We start from the raw sequence: 15,865 nt of genomic DNA on the forward strand, positions 1-15,865 counted from the left end.
CCTCAATTTGCATTACCTTCTTGCCTAGAACATCCATTCCACTCCTATTATCTAGTTTCCTTATATTGGAGCCCACCAGGCATCTCCTCCTAAACATTACCAGTTTTTCAAATTTGCCTGATGACATTTTCTTTTCTAATCAAAATTTGCTAATCTTCTGTCTTGTCTTTCTCTTGTCCTTGCTAGAAAAAACAAAACAAAACAAAACAAAACAAAACAAAAAAAAACAGTTATATAATGTAATCACAGATGCAGGAGTAGGAATAGCATTCTCTTTTACACCTACCCTTGTTCTATACCAGTGATTTCAACATTTTCATCTTGTGGCACATATAAAATAATGACTAAAGTTCTGGGGCACACCAAAAATATGTTATCTTTTGCTGATCTGACAAAAATAGGTATAATTTTGATTCATTCATACCAGATGGCTATTGTTGTGGTGGCAGTTGTCATTTTTGTTTTACTTGACAATCTAAGGGCAAGGAGGTTAGTGTCCCTGACTAAATAGTCAGGTATTGCATGTTTTAAAAATTCTTGTAGCACACTGGTTGAAAACCGCTATTCTAGACTAAAGAAGAAACACCAAAACTTAGTTTTCTTGCAAACCATCTTTATAACAAACTAGACAAGTGATTTTCAAACTATGTTTCATAAAATTTTGGGTTAGTAAAGGTGACAATGGGCACCCTAGGATATGTGAGGGAGAGGGAGACACTTAGTATATATGGTTTTGTGTCCCTTCACTTCCTATTTAACCAGAGAAGCTCTTCTTTTTTTCTGTTTTCAGACAGGATTCTATGTAAGAGTTTATAAAATTCACAAAAATTCTGCACTACAATACTCTCAAGTGGACATTCTTTTACATATTGTTCTTTTCCCGATGCAGTATAGTCCCTTAGACACTGACGGAACTAAGAAACATACATTGAAATAATGATTGAATAAACAAATTAATAAATATATAAGAATTTCAGCCCCCTTTCTGCTTATGTCCATTACTGAATTTGCACTATATTTCATATGAAATTTAGGCAATATGTATGTTCTTTGAATTTGTTTTCTTGAGTTGTTTTTTCTAACATTTTAGTGACTACATAAAATTTTGTTTTCTTTAGCATTCCAGATCTTTGTAATCTTTGGGATTGTTATCAATTTCATTATCATCCATGTTATCATTATTACTACTTCTATAAAATTAGTAGCCAAAGTATTATCAAATGCTTATTTTACATATATTATTTTCTTTAATGTTCACCAGAAATCTATAGAATTATAGGGTAGGTAATATCTTCATGTTATAGAGAAATAAAGACCACATAACATACTCAAAGTGTATATAGCTAGTAAGAGAAGAAGCTGGGATTCAAATCCAGATTGATCTGATCTTGAATCACATGCTCTGAACCATTATAGTAAACTAAACAGCCTTACTCTATATTATACTGCTTTTTAATTTCATTTCTTCACTTCTGTCTTTAAATACATTGGCATAATCAATATCTACTTTCACTAACCCTTTTTGTGAGAAGAAATCTACACTTACTGACCTCTTTGTCTCTGCATTGTTGTATCAAGAAAGCGCATCTCCAATTCTAAGTGACTGCACTTCTTAGCAGTAAGCTTCATTTTTGTAAGGTTGGCTGAGCCCCATTTTAAATAAAGGAGGGAATGATGGAGGCTGATAGTTCAGTACATCAGCCTATCCCATACACAGCCATGGATGGTAAAACTACGGTGCTAAAATATCCAAAGAGTCCTTCCATAATTCTACCTCTGATAATTGGTTAAATTTGTCCCAAAAGAAGTTATGCATTTTTCCAGGCAGACTATGCATTTGCATGATACCAGGTGATCCCAAACTGGCAGTAGAAACAAGCCATTTATACCCCAGTAAACTGAACTGATACCACTGTGTATACCTATTGATAATAAGGGCTGTGGTAGTACACTTTCAATGAATTATTCAGAGTAAATTCAGTCAACTAAGATATTTCAAAGGGAAATCTGTAAATTTAGAAACTAAGTCTTCACTGTATAAAGAATTTCTACATAAGTAGAGAGTTGTATAAGCACAGATGAAAGAATTATTAACAATGCAAAACATATCAAAATGATGAGAGATAAAAGTGTAAGAAGAGAAGGTGAACAGAAAGCTAAACCTTAAGTTGAATCATATAACATTGCTGTTTTATTAATCAAAACTAGTTGAATATTGACAATTTTATATGGTTCAACATAGTAATAGTTTCCTTACAGACTAAGAAGGAGAAAATAAACAGTAGAACCTGGCAAGTCTTCAGAATGTGAAACTGAAAACTACAGGAGGGAAAGGAAACAAAGAATCCATAAATTCTTTTCTGACCCTTAGACCTATTCTAAACATTGTACTCTTTTACTGAGAATAAGATCCTGGTAGTTTCTGAAAAAAATCTCTTCTCTTGGTCTCTGTGGTCAGAATGTTGGATATAGTGGTTTGGAATTGAAAATGGATGAATCAAAATGTTCTTGGATGAACCTAGTTACTGTGAGATTTTTCTGAAGGTCATTTGGGCTTTGCTTAACTCTAGTTTGTGTGTGGTTTCTGTAGTGTTTTAATCTGGGATCAGCAAATGTTTTCTGTAATGGGCCAGATATTAAATATCTTGGCTTTCATGGGCCATGTATGGTCTCTGTCACATGTTCTTTATTTAAATAACTCATTAGAAATATAAAAGTCATTCTTAGTTTGAGAGCTGTACAAAAACAGGCCACAGGCAGAATTCGGTCTGTGGGTAATTTGCTGACCCTATTTTAAAACATTTTGACAATTATGTTTTCTTTTTTCAGATTCCTTTCACTTTGTTTTCCTATTTGCCATACTATTTCCTTCTCCTTCTTCCATTTTCCACAGCTCATGCTAGATTGTAACGCTATCTTTGCCCAGGAAAACTGCAAGAACCTGGGTATATGAGTTCTGTTGATAGGACTTTCTCACCTGGAATATAAACAGGTTAGATTCTGTGGTGGCTAAGGTCCTTCTTATTTCTGACAGGCTTTGATTATATTAGTAACCAATGGATGAAAAAATAAACGGAAAAACTAACAGAGACATATGCAGGGAAAAATAAAGTTTCTAAAGATGAAAAGAGATTTTACTAAAGACTTAATCCCTGAATTATATTTCTTCATTCACATATAGGATTCAGAAATATTTACTCTGCTAAAAGAAAATGTAAGATAATATATCACTATAGTCTTGAAATAGGCCATTCTATATAACCTTATCTTAAGCTTGTTGCTTTCCTTAAAGGTTTAGTGGATGTCTTCCAGCTGGACTCTTTCCATTAAGCATTGACCATGACATCCAAAAGGAAGAAGATGAGGTCAGATGTCTCCCTCACCATTCTCCTGAGAACAAAGCATACTATACTTTTAATAATTTTGGACTGATACTCTACCCTTCAAATTTTACATTTGAAATTGTTACTTGTCCAGAATATAAAATTAGATCCTATCTAGTCAATTATGTCTTCAACTATTATTCTTGAACAAAAGACTTTTTTTTTTATTAAGGTATTATATGTGTACATATCTTACCATTGCCCTCCCCCACAAGACTTTTTATTCTTCAGCTTCTAGGTTACCTTTTCAATCTTAATCAGATCATGAGTTAATGTCTGCAGTATTTGACTTCAAAAGTGGGTATCACCTATATTTTAGAATAAATTATAATCACACTAATAATATAACATAGAATAATGACATAGATATTGCTCTCTTTTTACTGCCCCTTGGATGACTATAAAATTTCCACGTAGTGATCAGGTCACATGTAGTCCCATGGAATATTAAAACTGAAAAGTATTTAAATACAATTTCTTTAATGTTGAAGTGATACTAAAGCCCAGATGTGAAACAACTTGCATTACCTAACCAGCTATTTAATATCTGACAAGCACTAAAATTCAGGCCTTCTAACTTTCATTCTGAGCTTTTCTCATCATAACATACCTCATGACAACTCAAAGCAACTCACAAAACATCTACAACACTCCTAAGTCAACAGTTGTGACTAGCAGAAAGCATATCTATGTTTATCACTTTGTTTTCAAGTGAGATGACAAAATCTACTTTAAAGACTTTAGGGTAAAATGCACAGGAAGTTGCTCTTTCAAGGCCTCTAGAAAAATGAATGTTCTGTTATCTTAGCTACTAGTACTAACCAGAAACAATTTATGGAACTTCTAGTTAAAGTCTCAGATGTTTAGACACCTTTAAAAATAATTATCAGAGCAAAGTTGCAGGGAGTGCCATTGCTACTTCTGCATCTCCTACCCAGGCCAGCACATAAGGAGAAACCCCAATAATCTATCCTTAAGGGATATGGATATAACCTTTATGATTTGATTTGGCTCTTTTAAGCACTCTGCTATAGCATTTGAATCAAAGGAAGATGTAAACTGGAAGAGAGCAGGGATTACATCTATTTAATTTGTATTGTATAGTACTTAGCGTGGCGCCATGTGTATATGAGCACTTGATAAATATCACTTGAGGAGAAATGTATTCCAAATGCATTTGTTGGCAATGAGCTTAGTTTTCATCCCTTTACTGATTGGGGATCTAAATGTCACATCTTTTCCACTTTATACTTCTTGAACAAAGACTTCATTCTTTCTCTTGGTACAAAAAAAAAAAAAATTTTACTGAAAGAATACCCATCTTGTAAGTGAGAGACCTTCCCAGAGGGGCAGAAAGAGAATAAGTCCTAAAAGAATCAATTTCAACTACAGATTACCCAAAACAGAAGATTTAGAGACTCTAGCTAAAATCCCTCAGGACAATACAATTTTCCTCCCACGTTTCTCAGCAGTGGGCAAGGGACTTTCTCAGTTTCAACATATAGAACATGACTTATTCAATCAAATTTCATTGTCAAAGGAAGAATTTACCAATTCTGAGCTTCAGTATTTCTTTGTCTTAGATATCTATATGCATTAGCTTGAATGAGGACTCTGAACTGAAGGTGTTACCTAAATGAATACAAATATTTTCTGATATTTTATTTTTTAAAACTTAACAAATCAGTGTTTGTGGAGAAACCAAAATTTAATGGTATCAAAGTAAGTCAATTCTGAAATAAAAAATAAAACATCAAAGAAGTTAAATAACCAATCTTATTTCATTATACAGCCTAAAAGAGAGAGTAAAATAGTAAGTTATTTTATTTATTTATTTTTAATTTCTTTATTGATTAAGGTGTTACATATGTGTCCTTATTCCCCCAATATGCCCCTCCATCCCCCCACTCATGCTCTCATGCCCCTGTTGTCTGTGTTCATTGGTTACATTTATATTCATGCAAACAAGTCCTTTGGTTGATCTCTCCCCCTTACCCCAACCCTCCCCAACTTTCCCTCTGAGGTTTGATGGTCTGATCCATGTTTCTCTGTCTCTGGATCTGTTTTTGTTCATCAGTTTATGTTGCTCATTATATTCCATAAATGAGTGATATCATGTGATATTTATCTTTCTGTGACTGGCTTATTTCACTTAGCATAATGCACTCTAGTTCCATCCATGCTGTTGCAAATGGTAAGAACTCCTGCTTTTTTACCGCAGCATAGTATTCCATTGTGTAGATGTGCCACAGTATTTTAATCCACTCATCTGCTGATGGGCACTTAGGCTGTTTCCAAATCTTAGCTACGGTGAATTGTGGTGCTATGAACATAAGGGTGCATATGTCCTTTCTAATTGTTGTTTCTAATTTCTTGGGATATATTCCTAGAAGTGGGATCACTGGGTCAAATGGGAGTTCCATTTTTAGTTTTTTGAGGAAACTCCATACTGTTCTCCACAGTGGCTGCACCAGTCTGCATTACCACAAGCAGTGCACAAGGGGTCCTTATTCTCTGCATCCTCGCCAGCACTTGTCCTTTGTTGATTTGTTTATGATAGCCATTATGACAGGTGTGAGATGGTACCTCACTGTCATTTTGATGTGCATCTCTCAGATGATTAGTGACTTTGAGCATGTTTTCATATGTCTCTTGGCCTCCCTTCTGTCTTCTTTCGAAAATTATCTATTTAGGTCCTTTGCCCATTTTTTGATTAGGTTGTTTATTTTCCTTTTGTTAAGTTGTATGAGTTCCCTGTAAATGTGGGAGATTAAACACTTATTGGTGATAACATTGGCAAATATGTTCTCTCATGCAGTGGGTTTTCCTGTTGTTTTGTTGATGGTTTCTTTTGTTGTGAAAAAGCTTTTTATTTTGATGTAGTCCCATTTGTTTATTTTCTCTTCAGTTTCCATTGCCCTAGGACTGGTATCAGTGAAGAAATTGCTTTGGCATATGTCTGAGATTTTGCTGCCTGTGGATTTCTCTAGTATTTTTATGGTTTTCTGTCTTATGTTTAAGTCATTTATCCATTTTGAGTTTATTTTTGTGTATGGTGTAAGTTGGTGGACTAGTTTCATTTTTTGGCATGTATCTGTTCGATTTTCCCAACACCATTTATTGAAGAGACTGTCTTGACTCCATTGTATGCTTTTGCCTCCTTTGTCGAATATTAATTGAGCATAGTGGGTTGGGTCAATTTCTGGGTTGTCTATTCTATTCCATTGATTTATATGTCTGTTTTTGTGGTAGTACCAGGTTGTATTGAGAACAGTGGCTTTGTAATACAGCTTGATATCTGATATTGAGATCCCTCCAAATTTGTTCTTCTTTCTCAGGATTGTTGCAGCTATTTGGGGTCTTTTTTTATTCCAAATGAATTTTGGAAAGTTCGTTCCAGGTCTGAGAAATATGTTGTTGCTATTTTAATGGGGAGTGCATTGAATCTCTAGATTGCTTTGGGTTGTATGGACTTTTTAATGATGTTGATTCTACCAATCCATGAACATGGTATGTGCTTCCATCTGTTTATGCCTTCCTCTATCTCTTTTTTCAGTGTCCTGTAGTTTTCGGCATATAGGTATTTTACCACCTTAGTTAAATTTACTCCTAGGTATCTTAATTTTTTTGGTGAGATAGTAAATGGGATTGCTTTTTTAGTCTCTATTTCTGTAAGTTCATTATTGGTGTATAGAAATGCCATAGATTTTTTGGTGTTAATTTTGTATCCTGCTACATTGCCGAATTCATTTATTAAGTCTATTAGTTTTTTGATGGAGTCTTTATGGTTTTCTATGTACAGTATCATGTCATCTGTGAATAAGGACAGTTTTACTTCTTCTTTTCCAATTTGGATGCCTTTTATTTCATCTTATTTTCTGATCGCAATGGCTAGTACTTCCAGTACTATGTCAAACAGGAGTGGTGAGAGTGGGCATCCCTGTCTTGTTCCTGTTCTTAGGGGAAATGGTTTTAGTTTTTGCCCACTGAGTATGATGTTGGCTGTGGGTTTGTCATATATGGCTTTTATTATGTTGAGGTATGATCCTTCTATTCCCACTTTGCTGATAGTTTTTATCAAGAAAGACTGTTGGATTTTGTCAAATGTTTTTTCTGTGTCAATTGATATGACTATGTGTTTTTTATCTCTCAATTTGCTTATGTGATGTATCACATTTATTGATTTGCCGATATTGTACCATCCTTGCATCCACGGGATAAACCCTACTTAGTCTTGGTGTATGATCTTTCTGATGTACTGATGGATCCGATTTGCTAGAATTTTGTTGAGTATTTTGGCATTTATGTTCATGAGGAATAGTGTCCTGTAATTCTCTTTCATTGTGTTGTCTTTATCTGGTTTTGGTATTAGGGTGATGCTGGCTTCATAGAATGAGCTTGGAAGTGTTCCTTCCACTTGAATTTTTTGGAATAGTCTGAAGAGGATAGGTTTTAGTACTTCCTTTAATGTTTGGTAAAACTCAGCTGTGAAGCCACCTGGCCCTGGGCTTTTGTTTGCTGGAAGTTTTTTGATGACTGCTTCAATTTCTTCCATAGTTATCGGCCTATTGAGGTTTTTGAATCTTCCTGATTGAGTTTTGGAAGGTTGTATTTTTCTAGGAATATGTCCATTTCCTCCAGGTTGTCTAGTTTGTTAGAATAGAGTTGTTCATAGTATTTTTTAACAATCCTTTGTATTTTTGTGGGATCTGTTGTTATTTCGCCTCTTTCATTTCTGATTTTGTTTATTTAGGTCCTCTCTCTTTGCTTCTTGGTGAGCCTGGCTAGAGGTTCATCAATCTTGTTTATCCTTTCAAAGAACCAACTCTTTGTTTCACTGATCTTTTGTATTGTTTTTGGTTTTTTATTTTTTGTCTCTGTGTCATTTATTCCTGCTCTGATCTTTATTTTCTCCTTCATTCTGCTCACTCTGGGCTTTTCTTGTGGCTCTCTTTCTCTTTCTTTGATTTGTAGAGTTAGATGATTTATTACCATTTTTTCTTGTTTTTTGAGGTAGGGCTATACAGCCTTAAACTTCCCTCCTCAGGACTGCTTTCATTCTGTCCCATAGATTTTGGATTGTTGTGTTTTTATTGTCATTAGTTTCCAGGATGTTCTTAATTTTGTCTTTGATCTCTTTGGTAACCCAATCACTGTTTAATAGCATGCTATTCAGCTTCCAAGTGTTGGAATTTTTCTGGGCTGTTTTTATTGTAGTTTGTTTCTAATATTATGCCATTATGGTGTGAGAAAATGCTTGATATGATTTAAATCTTCTTGAATTTGAGAAACTTTGCTTGTGACCCAATATGTGGTCTATTTTTGAAAATGTCCCATGTGCACTTGAGAAGAACATATATTCTGTGTCTTTGGGGTGAAATATTCTGAAGATGTCAATTAAGTCCATCTGATCTAGTGTGTCATTTAGGATTGCTGTTTCTTTACTGATTTTTTGTATAGAGGAATTATCTAGTGATGTCAGTGATGTATTAAAGTCCCCTACTATGATGGTATTGTTGTCAATCTCTCCCTTGATATTTTCAATGAGTTTTTTTTTTATGTATTTGGGTACTCCTGCATTGGATGCATATATGTTTATCAAGGCTATATCCTCTTGTTGTATCAATCCTTTTAGGATTATGAAGTGGCCTTCCTTATCTCTTGTTATGGCCTTCACTTTGAGGTCTAATTTGTCAGATATAAGTATTGCTACCCAGCCTTTTTTTCATTTCCATTTGCCTGAAAGATATTTTTCTATACCTTCACTTTCAGTCTGTGTGAGTCCCTTGTTCTGAGGTGGGTTTCTTGTAGACAGCATATATATATGGGTCATGCTTTTTTTATCCATTCACTCACTCTATGTTTTTGATTGGAGCATTTAGTCCAGTTATGTTTAAAGTTATTTTTGAAAAGTACTTGTTTGTAGCCATTTTTATTTTGTGTGCCTGTGTTCTTTTTTACCCTTTTATTTCTTCTTTTTACACCAGTCCCTTTAGCATTTCTTGCATTGCTGGCTTGGTAGTGATAAACTCCCTTAGCCTTTTTTGTCAGTGAAGCTCCTTATTTCCCATTCAATTTCGAATGATATCCTTGCTGGATAGAGTATTCTTGGATTCAGTCCCAAGCTTTGCATCACTTTGTAAATTTCCTTTCATTTTTTTTCTGGCCTGATGTGTTTATGTTGAGAAAACATTTGATAATCTAATGGGAGCTCCCTTGTATGTAACTTTCTGTCTCTCTCGTGCAGCCTTTAAGATTCTCTCTTTGTCCTGAACATTTGCCATCGTAATTATGATGTGTTTTGGTGTGGGTATTTTTGGGTTCATATTCTTTGGGACTCTCTGTGCTTGTGTGACTTTTTTCTTCCACACATCAGGGAAGTTTTCTAACATTATTTCTTCAAATAGGTTTTCTAATCCTTGTTCCTTTCCTGTTGTTCTGGCACCCCTATTATTCATATGTTGCTTCGTTTCATGTTGTCCCAAAGCTCCCTTAGGCTCTCCTCCTGTCTTTTAATTTTTTTCTCCAATTGCAGTTCATTTTGGGTGTGTTTTGCTTCCCTGTCTTCTAATTCGCTAATTCGGTAGTCCAGTTCTCCTAGTCTACTATTGTAACTTTCCATGGCGTTCTTTTATTGCAGCTATATCACTCTTTAGTTCTTCTTGATTCTTAAATAAGTTATTGATTTTTTTAATCCATTTCTTTTTGATTCTGACATAAGTTGTTGATTTTTTCCTCCATTCGGTTTATGAACTGAATAGCCCTTATTCTGAATTCTTTTTCTGTCATATTGCATGCCTCTGTTTTATTTAGCTGATTTTCTAGCAATTTCTTTTCTTTCCTTTGGGGGTTTCTTTTTTTTTTTTCAAATTTTTATTAAGGTATATGTGTACATATCTTACCATTGGCCCCCCTACCCCACTCCCATACATGCCCTCACCCCCCAATGTTTTTCATCCGTTGGTTACTCTTATATGCATGCATACAAGTCCTTCAGTTGATCTCTTATTTCCCCTACCTCTCCCTAACCTTACCGCTGTAATTAGACAGTCTGTTTGATGATTTACTGCCTCTGTAACTATCTTTTGGTTCATCAGTTTATAATGTTTTTCATTATCCCCAAATGAGTGGGATCATGTGGTATTTTTCTTTCATTGACTGGCTTATTTCACTTAGCATAATGTTCTCTAATTCCATCCAGGTGCCTACAAATGGTAGTAATTCCTTCTTTTTTATGGCAGCATAGTATTCCATTGTGTAGATGTACCATAGTTTTCTGATCCAGTCATCTGCTGACAGGCACCTAGGCTGTTTCCAAATCTTAGCTATTGTAAATTGTGCTGCTATGAACATAGGGGTGCATATATCCTTTCTGATTGGTGTTTCTGGTTTCTTAGGATATATTCCTAGGAGTGGGATTACTGGGTCAAATGGGAGTTCCATTTTCAGTTTTTTGAGGAAACTCCATACTGTTCTCCACAGTGGCTGCACCAGTCTGCATTCCCACCAGCAGTGCACGAGGGTTCCTTTTTCTCCGCAACCTCGCCAACACTTGTCGTTTGTTGATTTGTTGATGATAGCCATTCTGATAGGTGTGAGATGGTATCGCATTGCGTTTTGATTTGCATCTCTCGGATAATTAGTGAGTCTGAGCATGTTTTCATGTGTCTCTTGGCCTTCCTTCTGTCTTCTTTCGAAAATATTCTATTTAGGTCCTTTGCCCATTTTTTTATTGGATCATTTATCTTCCTTTTATTAAGTTGTATAAGCTGTGTGTAGATGTTGGAAATTAAACCTTTATCAGTGATACCATTTGCAAATATGTTCTCCCATACAGTGGGGTTTCTTGTTGTTTTGTTGATGGTTTCTTTTGCTGTGCAAAAGCTTTTTATTTTGATGTAGTCCCATTTGTTTATTTTCTCTTTGGCTTCCATTGCCCTAGGGGCAGTATCGCTGAAAAAGTTCTTTTGGCATATGTCTGAGATTTTGCTGCCTGTGGATTTCTCTAGTATTTTTATGGTTTCCCGTCTTATATTTAAGTCCTGTATCCATTTTGAGTTTATTTTTGTGTATGGTGTAAGTTGGTGATCTAGTTTCTTTTTTTTTGCATGTATCTGTCCAATTTTCCCAACACCATTTATTGAAGAGACTGTCTTGACTCCATTGTATGCTCATGCCTCCTTTGCCAAATATTAAATGCGCATATTGGTTTGGGTCGATATCTGGATTCTCTATTCTATTCCATTAATCTATATGTCTGTTCTTGTGCCAGTACCAGGCTGTTTTGAGGACAGTTGCTTTGTAATACAGCTTGAAATCTGGTATTGAGATCCCTCCTACTTTATTCTTCTTTCTCAGGATTTCTGTGGCTATTCGGGGTCATTTTTTATTCCAGATGAATTTTTGGAGAGTTCTTTCTAGGTCTGTGAAATATGCTGTTGGTATTTTAATGGGGAGTGCATTGAATCTATAGATTGCTTTGGGTAGTATGGACATTTTGATGATGTTGATTCTACCAATCCATGAACATGGTATGTTCTTCCATCTGTTTACATCTTCCTCTATCTCTTTTTTCAGTGTCCTGTAGTTTTCCGCATATAGGTCTTTTACCTCCTTGGTTAGGTTTATTCCTAAGTATCTTAATTTTTTTGGTGCGATGGAAAATGGGATTGCTTTTTTAGTCTCTCTTTTTGTAAGTTCACTGTTGGTGTATAGAAATGCCATAGATTTCTTGGCATTAATTTTGTATCCTGCTACATTGCCGAATTCATATATTAAGTCTGTTAGTTTTTTGATGGAGTCTTTTGGGTTTTTTATGTACAATATCATGTCATCTGCAAATAAGGACAGCTTTACTTCTTCTTTTCCAATTTGGATGCCTTTTATTTCTTCTTCTTGTCTAATTGCAATGGCTAATACTTCCAGTACTATGTCAAACAGGAGTGGTGAGAGTGGGCATCCCTGTCTTGTTCCTGTTCTTAGGGGAAATGGTTTTAGTTTTTGCCCATTGAGTATGATGTTAGCTGTGGGTTTATCATATATAGCTTTTATTATGTTGAGGTATGATCCTTCTATTCCCACCTTGTTGAGAGTTTTTATCAAGAAAGGGTGTTGGGCCAAAACCGGTTTGGCTCAGTGGATAGAGTGTCTGCCTGCCTACTGAGGGGTCCCAGGTTCGATTTCGGTCAAGGGCACGTACCTTGGTTGCGGGCACATCCCCAGTAGGAGGTGTTCTGGTGGCAGCTGATCGATGTTTCTAGCTCTCTATCCCTCTCCCTTCCTCTCTATAAAATATCAATAAAATATATTAAAAAAAAAAGAAAGGGTGTTGGATTTTGTCAAATGCTTTTTCTGGATCAATTGATATGACTATGTGATTTTTATCTTTCAATTTGTTTATGTGATGTATCACATTTATTGATTTTCGGATATTGTACCATCCTTGCATTCTTGGGATAAACCCTACTTGGTCATGGTGTATGATCTTTCTGATGTACTGCTGGATCCGATTTGCTAGAATTTTGTTGAGGATTTTGGCATCTACATTCATGAGGGATATTGGCCTGTAATTCTCCTTCATTGTGTTGTCTTTATCTGGTTTTGGTATTAGGGTGATGCTGGCTTCATAGAAGGAGCTTGGAAGTGTTCCTTCCTCTTGAATTTTTTGGAATAGTCTGAGGAGGATAGGTTTTAGTTTTTCCTTGAATGTTTAGTAAAACTCTCCTGTGAAGCCGTCTGGCCCCGGGCTTTTGTTTGCTGGAAGCTCTTTGATGACTGCTTCAATTTCTTCCATAGTTACTGGCATATTGAGCTGTTTAGATTCTTCCTGATTGAGTTTTGGAAGGTTATATTTTTCTAGGAATATGTCCATTTCCTCCAGGTTGTCCAGTTTGTTGGAATAGAGTTGTTCGTAGTGTTTTTTAACAATCCTTTGTATTTCGGCGGGATCTGTTGTTATTTCACCTCTTTCATTTCTGATTTTGTTTATTTGGGTCCTCTCTCTTTGCTTCTTGGTGAGCCTGGCTAGAGGTTCATCAATCTTGTTTATCCTTTCAAAGAACCAGCTCTTGGTTTTGTTGATCTTTTGTATTGTTTCTTTGGTCTCTATGTCGTTTATCTCTGCTCTGATCTTTATTATTTCCTTCCTTCTGCTTACACTGGGCTTTTCTTGTTGCTCTTTTTCTAACTCTTTGAGTTGTTGGGTTAGGTAATTTATTACCATTGTTTCTTTATTTTGCAGTAGGCTTGTAGAGCTATGAACTTCCCTCTCAAGACTGCTTTTGCTGTGTCCCATAGATTTTGGATTGTAGTGTTTTCATTGTCATTTGTTGCCATGTTTTTTATTTCTTCTTTGATCTCTCTGGTAACCCAGTCATGGTTTAATAGCATGCTGTTTAGCCTCCATGTGTTTGATTTCTTTAGGTTGTTTTTATTGTAGTTGATTTCCAGTTTTATGCCACTGTGGTCTGAGAAGATGCTTGATATGATTTATATCTTCTTGAATTTGAAGAGACTTTGCCTATGTCCCAACATATGGTCTATCTTTGAAAATGACCCATGTGCACTTGAGAAGAATGTATATTCTGTGGCTTTGGGTTGAAATGTTCTGAAGATGTCAATTAATTCCATCTGGTCTAGTGAGTCATTTAGGATTGATGTTTCTTTGCTGATTTTTTGTTTAGAGGATTTGTCCAATGGTGATAGTGGGGTATTAAAGTCTCCTACTATGATTGTATTTCTGTCAATCTCTGCCTTGATATCCTCCAGGAGTTTTTTTTATGTATTTGGGTGCTCCTGTATTGGGTGCATATATGTTTACCAGAGTTATTTCTTCTTGTTGGATTGCTCACTTTAGTATTATGAAGTGGCCTTCCTTATCTCTGGTTATGTCCTTCACTTTCAGATCTAATTTGTCAGATATAAGTATTGCTACCCCAGCTTTTTTTTCAGTTCCATTTGCCTGGAAAAACTTTTTCCATCCCTTCACCCTCAGTCTGTGTGCATCTTTTTTTCTGAGGTGGGTTTCTTGTAGACAGCAGATATATGGGTCATTTTTTCTTATCCAGTCCATTATCCTATGTCTTTTGATTGGGGCATTTAATCCGTTTACATTTAAAGTTATTATTGATAGGTACTTATTTGTCGCCATTCCTATTCTTTACACCTGTGTTCCTTCTTCGCTTCCTATTTCTTCTTTATTTTATTTATTTATTTTTTTTTACAGCAGACCCTTTAGCATTTCTTGCATTGCTGGTTTGGTGGTAATAAATCCCCTTAGTCCTTTTTTGTCTGTGAAGCTCCTGATTTCACCTTCAATTTTGATTGATAGACTTGCTGGGTACAGTATTCTTGGATTCAGACCCTTCCTTTGCATGACTTTGTATATTTCATTCCATTCCCTTCTGGCCTGATGAGTTTCTGTTGAGAAATCAGTTGCTAGTCTGATGGGGGTTCCTATGTATGTAACTTTCTGTCTCTCTCTTGCCGCTTTTAAGATTCTTACTTTGTCGTTGGTGTTTGCCAATTTAATTATAATGTGCCTTGGCATTGGTCTTTTGGGGTTCATTTTGCTTGGGACTCTGTGAGCTTCTTGGATTTGTGTGGGTTTTTTCTTCTCTATATCAGGGAAATTTTCTGTCATTATTTCTTCAAAGGGGTTTTCTATTCCTTGCTCACCTTCCTTTCCTTCTGGAACCCCTATTATGCGGATGTTGTTTTGTTTCGTGTTGTCCCAAAGTTCCCTAAGGCTCTCCTCCTGCCTTTTAATTTTTTATTTTCTAGAAGTTGCTCTACTTGGGTATTTTTTCCCATCTTGTCTTCTAGCTCACTGGTGCGGTCCTCTGCTTCTTCTAGTCTACTCTTGATGCTTTCTATTGAGTTCTTTACAGCAGCGATGTCATTTTTCATTTCTTCTTGGTTCTTCTTCATTTCCTCTTGGTTCTTGCTCATATTGTCGAATTTGTCTTCCATTGTTTTCAGCCACCTTATGACCATTTCTCTGAAGTCTTTTTCTGGAAGGTTGCTTGCCTCCATTTCGTTTACTTCCTTTTCAGGTGATGCCTGCTTTTCTTTCATATGCGGGCTGTGTCTTTGTCTCCCCATGGTCTCTCTTCTCTGGGTGTCTGGTTATGTAGTTCTCTCTCTCCTGCGTTGATTTAAAGGCACAAAATACAGCACTACGAGGTACAACACACAAGGCACTGAACAGAAATGTATTCACGATATTAATAACCTCCAATAAAGGTGACCACCAGAGAAAGGCAAATTAAGAGATAGGAGAGAAAGAAGAAGAGGAAAAAGGGAGAAAGAAGAAGAATTAAAAAAGGAGTGTCAAAATGAAATTGGGAAAAGGGAAAAAAAGAAGAAAAAAAAAGTAAGAGAGACAAGAAAGAGACTAAGAGAGAAAGGGAAACAGACTATATATATTGGGGATAAAACTCCAATAGAACAATCACTTATCCCAGTAAATGCCAGCAACAAGT

Source organism: Plecotus auritus (assembly GCF_963455305.1).
Source record: "Plecotus auritus genome assembly, chromosome: X".
Lineage (NCBI taxonomy): Eukaryota > Metazoa > Chordata > Mammalia > Chiroptera > Vespertilionidae > Plecotus > Plecotus auritus.